This window comes from Podarcis raffonei, chromosome 12 (genome assembly GCF_027172205.1).
Source record: "Podarcis raffonei isolate rPodRaf1 chromosome 12, rPodRaf1.pri, whole genome shotgun sequence".
Lineage (NCBI taxonomy): Eukaryota > Metazoa > Chordata > Lepidosauria > Squamata > Lacertidae > Podarcis > Podarcis raffonei.
In genome coordinates, this window is record NC_070613.1 from 20,212,441 (window position 1) to 20,229,365 (window position 16,925).

Below are 16,925 nucleotides of genomic sequence, written 5' to 3' on the forward strand. Positions count from 1 at the left end.
AAAGCTCAACAACTTCTCCCTGGTGCACCACAACTTTGAGTTTAGCACTGGTGGAGATGCTGGAGAACTCACCCAAAGACCTCACCTGCTCTCCATATCATGGAGCTATGGTCCCCACACCGACTCACTTGCCAATTCGGAGAGCCCACAAGTAAAGGAGCAGAGCGGTTATGCAAGAAGACCCTGAGGCAGCTGGAGAGAGAGGCTGGGAAGAAGTGGCCTTCCCAGATGTTGTCGGACTACAACTCCCATCAGCTCTGACCATTGGCCATGCTGGCTGGAGCTGATGAGAGTTCAACTTGTGGAGAACCAAAGACAATCTTTGATCATATAAAGACGTTCTCTGGTGCTTGGATGGCAGGAAGAAACTCCAAGTCTTAAGCCAAGGGGAACCACCACATTTTCTTCTACATAGGCTGCTATTTGGGGAGCAGATTAACATCTCAAAACCCTGCACTAGTCTTGAATTTATGCAGCCCAGTTTTAAGGTTAATGAAGTTCTTTGTTCCCACAGCTTTTTTGTGAAAAAGCAAACTCATGTGGCAGATGAAAATCTGACCAAAAAGAAATTAATTGACATCTCCAAAGCGGCAGAGATAGAATCTCTGGGAACGGCTGAGCTTATCAGGTGTCCTGTGGGCATGTGGGTTCAGTAGTGCCCTGACAACTTATGCCAAGGAATTTATCTGGGCATCTGATGCTTGGAGGTGGCTTGGCTCACAGCGCTTCACCAGGGCTCTGGCCTCTCTCAGAGGGCGTGGCATGCCACACTGGTGTGGCAGGAGAGGATGGCAAGCATGGCAGGAAGACTCCAGGACAACAAACATTTAAACATTTCAGTGTGGCAAAAGTACAGTACCAAACTTTTATTATTTGCAGAACATGGATTGGTATCTGTTCCAAATGAGAGCAAGAACATCAGGAGATACTAAGGACAATTCACTGTTTTGCAAAGTATTTCTTATCAATAAGAAATTTGGTGTGGCATGAGCAAATTTTTAATCTGAAAGTGCGGCCCACAGAAAAAGAAAAACTTTGAGAACTACTGAGCTTTCCTTTCGGGAATTATAGGGACAGAACTGCCCAAACTGTATAGAAATTTATTCATGTATGCGACTGCAGCGGCAAGAATGTTATTTGCCCAAAAATGGAAAGAAGAAGAAGTCCTGACGAAAGAAGAATGGATACAAAAACTTACGGAATATGCAGAAAAGGCGAAAGTTACTGGAAAAATAAGAAATCAAGATAACAAACTCTTTATAAAAGAATGGAAATGGTTTGTTGAATATTTACAGACAAACTGTAAACAGATAATAACGTTGGCAGGATTATTGTAATAACTTGCAATTTTATAAGAGTATACATTTAAAGTAGATGAATTAAGATTAAGTTAATTTGGAATATGCAGAATATATATATATATATATATATATATATATATATATATATATATATGGAACCGCAGAAAGAAGGGGAAGGAAGTCAAGTTTTGAAATGTTAAAATGATTGTAAAGTTATTGAAATGTATAAAAGTGAAAATCATAAATAAAAATTAAAATAATAACTACTGAGCTAGAGTCACAGTGCTGATTCCATCCATTTGCTGTAACCTCCTTACCAATCCACCCCCAGTTCCATAATCTCCTTCCTCCTACTGCTGGTCTACTACAGCTACCTCCAAACACTACCTTCCCCCTCCATTCACCTACGGTCTCCTCTGCTTTCCTGTTCCCAAGCTGTCCTGCAGTTTCTGTTCCTGCAAGAGAGGATCCTGAGATCTCTTAATCCACCAGACATCAACATTCCCAGGCCCTTTCGCTAGAGGGCTGTTGCACGTTTACTCAGTGTGAAAGCTGCAGGTCTTTTTTTAGCCCAGTTTTCGCAGCATAACTAACTAACTAGGGCGAGGTGGTACAAAGGAGGCACCTGCTCCCGAGGCACCACATGCGCCAAAGCGCGAAAATGGGCCTCCAAAGGTCAGGTTGTATGTTTACAGTTATTAAAATCACGTCAAATTATGTCACCTCTTCATTTTGCTTTGGAACAATTACCTAGACATGTTTTCAAGGTGGCAGATGAGAAGCCAGATATAAGCTCGCTGCAGCTCCTTGGGAGGTTTGAAGAGGGAAAGCAGCCCAGGCATCACACGTGGGATGCAAATTCAGCTGCACCTCTCAGCCCTGTCAATCAGCCTTCAAGGTTTAAAATAAAAAAAAATCACCCATTTGCTCATACATTTCCTCCTTTTCCCTGGACGTTCACATGTAGGTCAGGAGCTAAAGTTGGAAGGGAAGTCAGGTGAGCAAGGTGCAGACCTCACATTCACCTTTGGCCACTCTCCATAGGGCCACCAAGTCTGGGGGCATCCTCTTCTGAGTTCCCTGTGAAGCAGCGTGAGGAGGCATCTCTCTCTGGGGTGGAGGGGGCTGCGACCTGGAGGACTCCCAAGAAGAGGGGAGAGAAGAACACGCCACAAGGGAGGGTGTTCAGAAAGGGGTGAGGGGCTCTGCCAGCAAGGGGTGACTATGACTGCAATCATGGATCAGGAATTCTAACAAAAACTGGGCTTCTGAGGCTCATAGGGGAGAAAGAATGTAGTTGGTTCAGGGAGCTGTGGACTCAGAAAGGTTGAACACCTCTGATCTCATGTATGCGCTGCCTGCCATGCCATAGGGAAACAGAAGGCAAAGATTCTCTAATGGAGACCAGCAGCCCCATATTGCTCATGAACCAGAGAGAGAAGCATCTGCCTCAGGGCTGCAGGTTATTTTTGCATCAGAAAGGCTCTTTTGATCCCTAGCTGGCTCTTGTCTGTGATGTCTTACAAATCAATGACAGTCATACCTCAGGTTACAGGCGCTTCAGGTTGCGTTTTTTTGGGGGTTACGGACGCGCTGAAACCCGGAAGTACCTGAATGGGTTACTTCCGGGTTTCGACGGTCGTGCATGTGCAGAAGCGCTATATTGCACTTTGCGCATGCGCAGAAGCGCCGAATCACAACTGGCGCGTGCTCAGATGCAGCGCTGCAGGTTAAGAACTTGCCTCCCGCACGGATCACGTTCGCAACCCGAGTGTCCACTGTAGTTAATACAGCTCCCCTGCAAATAGCTCCAACAGAGTACAGTCGCATTTATCAAACCCTCCTTTCCAGTCTATGTAGATCCCCTTAGAGCAACAATTATTAAACCACTCCAGGGCTTTTCAGAGTTAATGATTTCCCCTCTTTGCCCGGTTTGGCTTTCACCATATCTTGAAGCACACATTTTCCAGGCTTCATAAACCCGTGGTAAAAATGGTCAAAAAGTCAAGCTCTTCCCCACTTCCAAGGCTACATACCTTGAAATGCCCTTGGCTGGCTTTACAGGTCTTCTTACTTCTAATTTGCTGTTGGTTCCAGGTATTTTACTTGTTTGCAGGACGTTGGTAAACAGGCCAGGAAGATTTGGTGGCTGGGAGTTGGTCCCTACCGTTAGGCAGAGTGAAGCAGCTGACTCAGACAGCAGACAAGGTGTTGGAGGACAGGTCTCTGTGTGCACCAGGTTATCAGTCAGGTGATCCCTAAGATGCTCTGCTGCCCTCAGGTGTGGCGGAAGATGCTGTTCTTTCACTAGTGTGTAAGTAAGATTCAGCTGCCAAGAAGACTTGGTTTCACTATGTAGAATTGAGGCATCACCTTGCAAGCAGCAAAATTTCTTGGGCCACCCCTGGTTCAGAGACTGTGAACTGGGAAGACAAATTGCCTGGAAGACCAAAGAGGCATTAAGGGTGGGGTGGTATTTCACAGCCTTGTATTTCATACTGTGCCTTGTTAAATCTCAGTTTATCAAGAACAAGCTGTTGAGCTGTAGAGGAGAGAAGCCAGTCTGAATGAGCTGTCGTTCAGTTTTATAGAAGTGGTTTTAGGTTCTAAGTAAAGGCATCATTGTGATAGACAGTAAGTTGACACTGCTATAGTTTATAAATTGGCTGCAGGTGTCCAAGCAGTGTATTTGGTTCTGGGAAGGAACATAGGTAAGAAGAAGAGCTTTGCATGCAGAAGATCCATGGTTCAAGGCACAATAGAGATTGGGTGCTGGTGAAAGATCCTGGAGAGCCTCTGCCAATCAGAGCAGATAATACGAGCCTAGATAAATGAACAGGCTGACTTCCTGTGATTCTAGTATTTTTCCACTCCATCCAATGTTTCACAGCCAGAGAGACATGCTTGTAGCACCAGAATTCCCATGCCTACCGCTATTGAGCAAGCCCACCACCACTAAAATACCTTGTACAAAGAGCGATAAGCTCATGCTAAGTTGCCTCCATCCATTTTTTTTAATCCTTTAGCATTCAACATAATATAGAAAAGGGGCTATTGTTTCACAGCATCACCCAAAACTCAGGGCTTTTCAATGATGTGCAGTCTGCATGTCAACTGCTAAGGAATCCAGCAGCATTCAGGTTAGGCGTGCAAATTGCCCTGCTGTACAAGGTGACCCAGGAAGAAAAATGGTCACTGGCGAGACCGTGTTTGTCTACAGAATTAGGCCACTGCCAGTAGCAGTACAAATATTTCCTCCTTGAAGTGAGCAACGCAGCCAGGTATTACTCCTGCTGGGCTGTTTGCCATCCGTTCACTCAGGTCACAAGATTACATCATTTCGTTGCTCTAATATTTCAAAGCAGTGGAAGGTTGAAAATGGAATCCAGTTTGCCAGAAGGGATGTTTATGTTTAAAGGGGAGACTAGTTTGGTCTATCTCTCTTAGACGTTCTTGTGAAAAAGAAGTCTTTATGCAACACAGAACAACTCCGTGTCTGAATGGGTCGACACCTGAGAGCCTTAGTCAGATGGCTGCCCTTCTTTACTTGGGAAGCTATTTTGTCCTCGTCATCAAAAGTTGTTGCTGAGTCATCGTGGACTCAAACCAAACCAGAGTTTTCTTCCTTTGGCATGTGATGAGCTGTGTGGTCTTTGCTTTGAGGAATGCTGGGGAGTTATAAAGTTCTGGAAAAGAAAGGCGGAAAACCACCGGAAAAAGGTGTTTGGAGTATCAGCAAGGCTCAAACTGTTTCATTCACATTCACTGCTGAGGATGTTCCAAGGAGGTGGAAAAACACATTTGTAACTGGAAAACCAGTGGTGAAATACTAGGCATAAACAATGAGTATTGGAGTCCAGATAACTCTATAACTTATTGACTAGAACTGCTTTCCTGCATGCCCTCCAACATTTCTTTGATGAAAATGGGGGTGTCCTATTCCATTATTATTATTATTATTATTATTATTATTATTATTATTATTATTATTTTCCACCCATCTGACTAGGTTGGCACTCTAGGTGGCTTCCAACATATATAAAAGCATAATAAAACATTTTAAAACTTCCCTATAAAGGACTGCCTTCAGATGCCTCCTAAAGGTTGTATAGTTACTTATCTCCTTGGCTCTGAAGTCGCATAACTCCATATCCTCCAACATTTCTCTGATGAAAATAGGGATGTCCTAAGGAAAAGTGGGACATTCCGGGATCAAATCAGAACCCAGAACAACTTCTGTAAATCCGGGACTGTCCCTGGAGAATAGGGACACTTAGAGGGTCTCTCCCTCTTATGTTGCAGACCCCAGAACCAAGTGGACAGGTCCAGTCAAGTATATAATAGCCCTGCTGGAACATACATACATACATACATACATACATAATTTTATTTTTATGCAACCTTTCCATAGTTCAAACCATACTCAAGGCTGCTTACAACATTCACCAAGCACATGCATGCATGACCACACACATGCAACACATGTATCCAGTCTCTCAGCCTACACCCCCACCTCAGTTAGGCTCACGGGAAAGAGAGGGTTAACTTTTCCTTCCCCAGATGCAGCCTGCTGCTCAAATATCCCCCCTCCCCAACCGTACTGCAATTAGACTTTGGAGGGAGAACCTCCTCAACCTAACTGCTTCATTGATATGGAGGGGGAATAGTGAAGTGGGGAGGCAATATTTTGGGTGGAAAAGCCCCACAGGCCACTTCCTCACCATTGCACTGCAGTGTGGAAGATGTGAGAGATTGCAGTAAACTGCAGCTAGCAAGCATAGGGCTAGTTAGTACATGAAGGGATAAAGGACCACAGAGTTGTACAGTATTGCTAGATGGACTCAGCTGAGTCATGTCCCCTCTCCTCCAAAGATGGAAGAAGCAAAAGCTTTCCTCTTCCTTTATCTTTCTCTCTGCATCATGTAGGCCATGAGAAGGACATGCCTGTGCCTGCTCCCAAACTGAGACCTCATAAGCTACTTTGCTGTATTCTCTACCCTAGACTATTTTGCCTGTATCCTCCTTGCTGCTGCATGGAACGATGCATGGCTGAAATCTGGAATAAGTAAGTAATCATTTTAAACTTACTTAACAGTGTAAGTAGAAAGAGGCCAGTTGCTGTGTGCAGATGAACAGAACAAAAAGATTTAACAGCCTGTATTCCTAATGCTACACTACTGTTCAACTCTGATACTAGGGCTCTGTGTGTGCTAGCTCCACAATTTTAATCCAGACACCCAGATGATGTTTTTGTTGTTCACCCACATACGTGGGTCCACAGGGATTCTTAGATTTAATTCCCCACAGAAGGAACCACACAAAAGGCAAGTCCCCACCCCCCTGCCCCAAATGCAAGAGTTTATGGAAGGCCGATCTCCCATGCCCCAATCTTCAGTAGCAAGCTGTGAGGAAGAAATCCGATCCGGTGTGCATGCAATCTCAGCACCTCTTGGGAAAGTAACCATGGTTTAGTTGCCAACGTCAAGGAGGAAACACAGGGTTGGGAAGCACCCGCAAGATCCGCTTTGAAAGACTCAGTAAAACCCAAATCCACTGCAAAAACTAATAAATTTCTGTAGCTAGAAAACCTTGGAACCACTTAGTGAGGGAAAGTGCTTCCAAGCTTTAGGCCACATCAGAAAATCCTGGACACTTTGCATTCTGGTACTACAAACTTCCTTTGTAAAATGCATTTTTTTCATACCATAGGATGGGGCTGACTTCTAAAAAGCAATTTTACTTTTTTAAAGAATGCCTGTTTGCTAGCAGTTCCCCACCACCACCGCTTCACACACACACACACACACACACACACACACACACACACACAACTTAATAAGCTCCTGGAATGGCAATGTAGCCAAGAATGCTTCGTGCTCTAATTGGTTGTTAGGAGGCTGGAGAGAGAAAGAGAGGGAGAGAATTATTGCTGTTATTAACCAAAGCATGCACAGGACAAGAAAATCATATAAATATAGAATTCCAACACAAGGGAAACTAAAGATCTCAAGCTGTTTTCCGAAAAGAACAATTTCTGAAGATTTCTTATAAGCTACCCCAAAAAATGTAGTCAGAAACAGAAAAAAACCAGAGCAAGTTTGAGAAAACCTCTGCCCCCATCCTCCTCTCTTCATCCTGTTTAAAGTGGGAGGTGTTCATCCTGTTTAAAGTGGGAGGTGTTCTTTTTAAAATGTTTGGACTAAGAACCCAATTGTTCAGCCCAAAGTCTTGCCTTGTCATATATTTTCTGTGGACCTCAGTTAATAATGTTTATTAATTTCAGCAGGCATACTCTGAGTATGGCTAGGGTTGGATAAAACCCTAGGTTTAGATCTTCAAGCACAGAACCAAAACCAAAGCTGGGATCCAGGTAACCCAAAGGGTTTTTAGACGTGCCCTATTCAGGCAGCATCCCCCAGGGTGAATGGCATGCTGCCTTCGAAAGGAGATTGTGGTAAGGCATATGTGATTCAAGGTGGACCAGCATTTCTTTGCCCTGTTGCAAAGACCTTTGGTGAGTCTATGCTGCCATTTGGATCCAGACCATAGTTCACAAAAAGTCATGAGATTCTGTCGTTCCCTATTTATTGAGCATTTATGTGCAGGGAGGCTATGGGACATCACATCAAGCTGCTGTTATCCCACACTTTTCCCATCACTTGTCTTGCTGCAGTAAGTCCAGGGTGGGCTGTGCAAAGAATCATAGAATCATAGAATCATAGAGTTGGAAGAGACCACAAGGGCCATCGAGTCCAACCCCCTGCCAAGCAGGAAACACCATCAGAGCACTCCTGACATATGGTTGTCAAGCCTCTGCTTAAAGACCTCCAAAGAAGGAGACTCCACCACACTCCTTGCCAGCAAATTCCACTGTCGAACAGCTCTTACTGTCAGGAAGTTCTTCCTAATGTTTAGGTGGAATCTTCTTTCCTGCAGTTTGGATCCATTGCTCCGTGTCCGCTTCTCTGGAGCAGCAGAAAACAACCTTTCTCTCTCCTCTATGTGACATCCTTTTATATATTTGAACATGGCTATCATATCACCCCTTAACCTCCTTTTCTCCAGGCTAAACATGCCCAGCTCCCTTAGCCGTTCCTCATAAGGCATCGTTTCCAGGCCTTTGACCATTTTGGTTGCCCTCCTCTGGACACGTTCCAGTTTGTCAGTGTCCTTCTTGAACTGTGGCGCCCAGAACTGGACACAGTACTCCGGGTGAGGTCTGACCAGAGCAGAATACAGTGGCACTATTACTTCCCTTGATCTAGATGCTATACTCCTATTGATGCAGCCCAGAATTGCATTGGCTTTTTTAGCTGCCGCGTCACAAAGAGAGTTTGTTGCACAACAGCGCCAAATCTACTTTAATTGTGCAACCTGGATTTGTCTGCAGGTGCTTAACTCCAACTGCATCTGAAAGATCAGGTGAAAACTGGATGCCCAAAATTAATGTAGAGCTCCTGTTGGCTCTATGCATCAGCTGTGCAAAAGGCTGGACAAATGCATGAAAAGGTGTTGTGTTGCATTCTAAAAGTAAGAGAGATCCATCAGTACAAATGCTCTATATGTAACATTTCCATATATAGCTGGGAAATTACCATATTTCACTTTCCACACGTATGTTGTTGTTGCTGCTGTTTAGTCGTTTAGTCGTGTCTGACTCTTCATGACCCCATGGACCAGAGCATGCCAGGCACTCCTGTCTTCCACTGCCTCCCGTAGTTTGGTCAAACTCATGTTTGTATCTTTGAGAACACTGTCCAACCATCTCGTCCTCTGTCGCCCCCTTCTCCTTGTGCCCTCCATCTTTCCCAACATCAGGGTCTTTTCCAGGGAGTCTTCTCTTCTCATGAGGTGGCCAAAGTATTGGAGTCTCAGCTTCAGGATCTGTCCTTCCAGAGCACTCAGGGCTGATTTCCTTAAAAATGGAGAGGTTTGATCTTCTTGCAGTCCATGGGACTCTCAAGAGTCTCCTCCAGCACCATAATTCAAAAGCATCAATTCTTTGGCGATCAGCCTTCTTTATGGTCCAGCTCTCACTTCTATACATCACTACTGGGAAAACCATAGCTTTAACTATACGGACCTTTGTTGGCAAGGTGATGTCTCTGCTTTTTAAGATGCTGTCAAGGTTTGTCATTGCTTTCCTCCCAAGAAGCAGGCATCTTTTAATTTTGTGACTGCTGTCACCACGTATGTGGGCAAACCTTTTACCACTTCTTTGGTGGGGCTCTCAAGGGCCATGTGAAATTGCTTTGGGGGCCAAGACCACCACTTCTACACCTTTGGACGATGGTGAAGATGTGGGTTTATTATTTGAGTGCTGTAATTGTGGAAACTCTTCACTCTGCAGTTTAGAAACTCAGCAGGAGTCTTTGAAGTTTTTAAATTAAAACACTGAACGCAAAAAGGTTTCTGCCACTCACCTACTCCCATTTGGATATTTTCTTTCAACAACAAAAAAAGGGCGAAAAAAGAGCCAGTACTTCTTTCTACAGGTTTTCACAAGGAAGATTCTACCCTAATTAACTACCCTAATCTTCAGAGATTGCATTTTCCTTTGAGATTTAAAAGCTAGCAGGGGGTTGTGTCTGGGCAGAAAGGAGATTATTAAAACTTTAATAACGTGAGCCTTTGAACCTTCCCAAATTCTTTGCAGTTTTTCTCACATCTCTAACCCAGATGTCTGCATTTTATAAAAGAGAGAGAGAGAGAGAGAGAGAGAGAGAGAGAGAGAGAGAAACCCTGTGCCAGCAACATGAAACTATTTGTTTACACTTTTTAGATCTTTCAATGAACAGCCTGTTTTAAAAGTGAGAGGAAACAGAATGTCTGTAGTACAGGAGGAACTTGACAAGGCTAAGATGGGGCAAAGGGGTGGGGACAGAGAGACTATCCCAGTAATATTTCACAAAAAGCAAACCTGAAACTCCTGGGAAATATGGAAAATGAGAACTGATACTTTTCATTTGATGATCTCCTTCAAGGATGGGGAAGCTGTGGCCCTCCAAATCTTGCTGGACTCCAGCTCCTATCCACCGCCTCCTTCCAGACAGAATGGGATGATGGGAGATGTAGTCCCACAATATCTGGCAGGCCACACGTTCCCCATTGCTGTCTTACGACATGCACTCCCTGGCACTTGTGACTGGGCGCATCCACAGCAGCACTCCACTCTCTCTCTCAATTACTGTGCAGAGCATTGTTCTGACCTATGTTCTGCCATGCATAATGGTGTTGCCTTGGCATGACTATGGTCTATGGGCAGTTGGTTGTTCCAGGGATCTGGACTGTGATGCACACTCACCTGGCAGTGTGACGGCAGGATACACACGGCCTTTCTTCATCGTTGCCTCAGTCTAGACTAGAGTTGCCAGGTGAGGAGCGTCCCAGATCCTGAGATTTCAGGGCCCAAGCCTGAGGCCTAGGGGCAGAGCCTGGGGGTGTCATGAGGGTGGGCCCTGATGAGTCTTCCTCTGGGCTCCCTCTCATCACTGAGCCCTGGTGACGGAGGTTAATTGGGAGAGGGGAGGGGATGGGGAGGTGGGTAGATGACATACAAACATCCCTGAGAATCTATACACTACTTCAAAGCTTGATTAAAGCTTGCAAGCTGCACACAGGGTCTTCTTAATAGTAATAAAAAATTAAAGCTGCTCTCACCCACCTGGAGCTTCAAGTCCTCCCATCACCACCTGGAGGGAGCCAGCAAAAACTAGAGGCTTCCGATTAGCCCTGGAGGTTTGGCAGCTCACGTCTAGACGGTAGCTGAAAGGAGAGCTGGACAGGACCAATGTTAAATATGGACATTGTTCTACCAATGCACTTGCTTCTGCAACACCGGATCTGCTCCATCTGCATATTGGTAACTAAAAGGTAAAGACCCAGTTGTTTGAGGACTCCAGAAGGTCCTGTGCAGATTTGGCCTGAACTCCCTACAGCTTGGAGAAGGAGGAAATGTAAAATACAGTGATAGCACGGGTTAAGTACCGTATTTTTCACTCTATAAGATGCACCAGACCACAAGACGCAACCTAGATTTTGGAGGAGCAAAACAAGAAAAAAAATATTCTGAATCCCAGAAGCCAGAACAGCAAGAGGGATCGCTGCGCAGTGAAAGCAGCGATCCCTCTTGCTGTTCTAGCTTCTAGGATAGCTGCGCAGCCTGCATTCGCTCCATAAGACGCACACACATTTCCCCTTACTTTTTAGGAAGGAAAAAGTGAGTCTTATAGAGCAAAAAATATGGTACTTAATTCGTTCCGGAGGTCCGTTCTTAACCTGAAACCGTTCTTAACCTGAAGCACCACTTTAGCTAACGGGGCCTCCTGCTGCAGCACAATTTCTGTTCTCATCCTGAAGCAAAGTTCTTAACCCGAGGTACTATTTCTGCGTTAGCAGAGTCTGTAACCTGAAGTGTATGTAACCTGAGGTACCACTGTAATATAAGAGCTCCCCTGTGTTTGTATGCCAAGAAATGCAAACAGCGCTGGACAAGTTTTTAAGCCAGGAAGGGCTTGAAGAGTCTCCCCCTAACATGGGAAAGCCTAGAGTGGGGGCAAGAAAGTGTGGCCACTCCAAGTCCTTGAAATATCTGAACATGTTGGATGTGTGGGTGCATGTTCAGACTTGCAGGATTGGGGGGGGGGCTGCAGCGGTTGGCTTGGCAGAAGGCCCAGTAGGTGGAATTTATGCCTCATCAGATTGTGAGGGGAAACTAAATGCCATTGTGAGCAACCAGGAGGCAGATCTGCCGTAGCAGTGAACTTGGCAGAACAACCAAGAGATTTAAAATGCTGGCGCAGGAGTGTAATTACAGGGTAGGGTTACCACCCATTCATAATTTTTATGCACTGTTCATATTTTGGGAACTCAGCCCATGGTAAGTAGGAAACTTCGTTGCAGTCAGAGTATATATATATATATATATATATATATATATATGGCAGAATTGTGTGTCTGAGGCAGTCCTCCTTCAGACAGCTGAAAGTGGCTTGAGACAGGTTCTGCTTCCCATGGCACAAACAGGTATATCTTTTAATCCACCATTGTCCCTAGGCAAACGGGCCCAGCGGGTTTCTAAAAACAATATCTGCAGTGCCAGTTTTCCTAGATACAACAGCAGGGTGAGCAGAACCTCCCTGACCCTCTTTCAAACTGCCTGCAGCCAGGGCTGTCCCAAGACATTTTGCCACCTGAGGCAAAGGACCCATAGACATGCTCAGTTGTGCAGGCACACGGTGCCACATGGGCAGTTGAATCTCCTCCTGAACCTGAGAGCAGCAGTTTATTTACCGCATATCACTGCACAATAGTTGCCACCGCATAATGGTTGTAAACCCCCCACCCCTTCTCAGACCCTAAAATCAGTCTCAAAGCACTGAACACATCATAGTCACAGGGGTGATTCTGAGGCGAGTTGGGGTCAGCATGGGGGGGTTGCATGGGGGCCATTGCCACAGTTGCTGCCACCTTGGGTTCGCAGCCCAAGACATCCCAACCAAGAAGGGGAAGCAGAGGGCGAGCGACCACCTCTGCTGCCTGTCCGTGACACCATCCTCCGCCCCGTAATTCACCGCATCGTGGTCGCAACCCCCTTCTTTAAAAAGAAAAATCAGCATGAAAATGTGGCCGTTATGCTGTGAAATATGGTATTTGTTGTGTTTATGTCCCACCTTTCCCTACAAGGAGTTCAAGGGGGCATACTTGGTTCTCCTCCTCTCCATTTTTACCTTCATAACAACCCTGTGAGGTAGGTTAGGCTGAGAGGCAGTGACTAGCCCAAGGTCATGCAGTGAGCTTCAACTCTAGCCACAACACTTTTTTTTTTTTTGCCCCAATGCCTATCCTGCGAATACCCGCTCTTTACCACAGAATCAGAACATACAGTGGTACCTCGGGTTCCAGACGCTTCAGGTTCCAGACGCTTCAGGTTCCAGACGCTTCAGGTTCCAGACTCCGCTAACCCAGAAATAGTACCTCAGGTTAAGAACTTTGCTTCAGGATGAGAACAGAAATCGTGTTCCAGCGGCGCAGCAGCAGCAGGATGCCCCATTAGCTAAAGTGGTGCTTCAGGTTAAGAACAGTTTCAGGTTAAGAATGGACCTCCAGAACAAATTAAGTTCTTAACCCGAGGTACCACTGTACAGCCATTTGAGTTTTCTGCAGATTCTCATTTGCTCTGATTCAGTAGAAAAGAGTGACTTTTCACAGAGAAAGCACCAGGGCAAAAAAAAATTTAAAAAAAAATGCATGGACACAGTGCTTGAAAGCCTAGCCTAGAAACGCGGCATAAAAGGAAGTCTGGAACTCAGCTGGGAGGAAGAGGGCAAAACTAGAACTATTTTGTTCTGCCTGCCAATGCCTCTGGCTCCCCCTACTGTTGGCCTCCCTGCCTTCCACCCTATCAGCTCCATTGGTCACGAACCACCACTGGCAACTGCTCTCCTGTGATTTGCCAGTGAGTTGCCATCACCTTCTGAGTGCAGGAAGGAGGGGAGAAATGTTCTCTATACCAACGGCTGACCGAGCGAAATAGTCAACCTGCCCATGGACTATTTCTGAGAAGTCCCCTTTCTGGAAAAAGCAGCAAAAGCTCACCTCAGGCCAAGAGAGGCTCCAGTTCCTCATGGCAATTGCTGGAGAAAGAAATGAGTGTTGTGGCATTTTCCAACTCATATCATCTTCTACGGCTGCAGTTAACCCAGATCTGCTCCAGGACCAGCCAGAGAAGACAAGATGGCTGAGGTAACTTGACCCAGGTTGCTGCTGTGACTGTTCCAAGCCGCTGGCTAAAAGCCTTCTTTGTTGTCCATACTTAATGCCCCCGAATGTCAAAGTTTCCCCTTCACCGCCTTGTGGACTTTGAGCAGGCTATACAGACCAGACGTCCTTTCCATGTTAACAAATCGCTGACAAGGTTCAGACTGGGCTTAACATTGCACTCCATTCATAATACTTCATTCAAAGGTAAGGAATTAGGCATGGGAAACGCCGACACCGGTCCAAGATTTACTTAACTTTAATCAGACTAAGGTTTGAGCCTCTCCTTGTGGATTTAGGATCCTGTGAGCTCTGCAGCTCATAAGAGGGCGGCTTTATATGTAGAATCTTTTCCAAAGCAGCTGCAGTAATTACCTCTACAGTACAAGAGGAATCCTAGCTATAAACTCTCTGGCAAGGATGCCAGCATATTTCTCCAGGAGGACTTCAGAGTGTTTCTTTCAGAAGTTAACCTTATTAAATCATTCTTAAGCTGTCCCCAAATAAAGAACGAACCTTTAGACTGACCCTTGCTTTCAAATGTTTGACTTTTCCTGTAAATGTCTACAGCAGCCCTCTGGAGCCTGTAAGTCTCGCAAAGCCGATTTGGCAAAACAATAGTGAAATGTTCTCAGCCATAACATGGAGAGGATGATAAAAAGACTAACAGGAGGTAGAGCCAAGATGTGCTGCGAGATGCTGCTGAGTTATCTTGTAGTCAGATGTTGGATCAAGAACTTACAGATCCTTCTCACATTGTTTTCTCCCAGCCGCCCTGCCCCAAGTACAGAGCTCTGGCTGTGCTGAAGTGAAGATCTTTGTGACTCCTCACAGCAGATGCAACTGCAAAGACCCGAGATCAAGTGCTCAGGAAGGACGACTGGCTCAGCATACCAACAGTAAGCATCTGGTAGCAAGAAAACAGCGGCTGGACTTTGGACTTCCACAGCAAGTGGCCGTGTGCCGTTTTCATCTAATTGTCTATGTAAAAGGGGGAGGCTGCAACAATGGGTTTTCTCTTATTTGTCCTAAACCTGCTGGTCCAAATTCATAATGCTCAAGCGAAAGCCAGTCTGTAGGATCTGGTTGTCTCCACACCCAGCCCTAATCTGTCCCCCCAGAGAAGCATGTGAGTGCAACCTGCACCCTTAAAAGGGGCTCCTTCTTCCATCAATATTGACCAAAATGCTCATTTATATACGAAACGTCTCTCCTCTACTTTCTCCTCCCAACAGCCAGTTGTTAACATAGTTGTGATGGCCTGGGATTCAGACTCGGATGCTGGACCTGAGGGATCCCAGCCTGCACAGGATTCCCCGCCTCCAAAACCAGCTGAGCCGGGGCTGGGGCATGAGCCTGAAGGGTCCTCACCTGTGCTGGATCCTCAGGTGCAGGCATCAGATGAGCCTGCTCTGGCTCCTGAGGTGATGGAGGACCCACTGCCTGCAGGTGCTCCACTCTCAGCCCCGTCAGGGGAAGCTGAGGTTGCCTCTGGGTCCTGTAACCCTCCAGCCTCTCCTGAGCTGCAGAGGCTCAGGGCAGAGAGGCGGAGGGAACTAAGTTCCCGCAGGAGGAGTGCTTGCCTCCAGGCCAGGAGAGGCGAGTCGCCAGAGGATCGGGGCTGCCCTATGCCTCGGGGCAGATAAAAGCCGGCCAGCCCCAGTCCCAAGTTGCGGGAGCAACATTGTTGGTTGCTAGTTGCTGCCTGAACCCTGTCCTCCTTTCCTGCCAGAGTTCCTGACCCGCTCTGGCTCCCTCTTGCAAGCCTGTTCCTGACTTCACCCGACTCCCTGCCCTGCACCCAGCTTCAGCTACCACAGACTGCCTCCATGTTGCACCTTTGACCATGGACCAGACTTGGACCTTGCCTCTCAGGTAACCCACAGGACCAGCACAGTAGTGCAAGGGAGAGAGGTTCAAAGGCTTGTGCGCAAACATTTTGTGACACTTCAGCCGTCTAAATCCAGCAATATTCCCTGCATTTCTAACAAGACCAGCAGAAGGTAGAAATGAATTCCAAATTCATTGTCAGATCCAGCAGGGAACCCTGTGAAGGAAGTTTCTCAGCAAACAAACAAGAAAAGAATCAAAAGTTCAGCTCTCCTGGGTTTGGGAGGATGAAGAGGGGTTATGAGTATTTTTTTTAATTAAAAAAAAAAGTCCCAATGCAAAAAAAAGGCCTTTTCTTTTTAATTTTCCTTGACTAGTCTCTAAGATGCATGTGTCATACTAAGGGAGAAGAGCAATCTTTAATAACGGGATTTCTATAGAGAGCTGTTCTTTGGTCTAGTTGCCGGCAGCCTCCCAGGGAGAGAAAATACGGAGGAAATTAAGACTGACCTCACACTGTTTGCGCGGAATGAGCAAAGGCTGTTGGCTGCTGTGGCTTCACTTGTCTGCGTGGCGCTTCCTCTCCCAAGGAGTCCGGCCGAGTCAATGGCGTCAAAAGGAATTTTTAAAAGGGGGACAGGAAAGGAAAGGTACGTCTCCCATGTGCTGCCCTTGGAGAACATTCTGAAAAGTGGATCTGGAGGGGGGGTATTTATTTATTTTAAATATTTATATACCACTTCATACAGTCCCTAAGTGGTCTACAAAATATCAAGGCGTGTTTGTGTGAAGGAATATCATGCAATGCAGTATACAATGAAATAAAGGAATAGAACCACAATGATATTTATTATTATTATTATTATTATTATTATTATTATTATTATTATTATTATTACTACTACTACTACTACTATTACTATTACTATTACTATTACTACTGCTACTAATCCACCCACTACCTAAGGTCCCAGGTTAATTGCAACAATCAAAATGCCATATTAAAGCAGTTTAAAACAACTTACAATCAGACGA

The 16,925-nt window shown here is 45.7% G+C and overlaps 1 long non-coding RNA gene across 1 annotated transcript; it reads right to left on the reverse strand.

Annotated features, from left to right (window-relative positions):
- Nucleotides 1-2,733: 2,733 nt before the first annotated feature.
- Nucleotides 2,734-14,683, reverse strand: LOC128424360 (uncharacterized). The gene is made up of 3 exons (XR_008332992.1): nucleotides 13,899-14,683; nucleotides 10,966-11,078; nucleotides 2,734-4,987 (listed from the first exon to the last, which is right to left on the reverse strand). It is a non-coding gene; the product is annotated as an uncharacterized LOC128424360 (long non-coding RNA).
- Nucleotides 14,684-16,925: the final 2,242 nt, after the last annotated feature.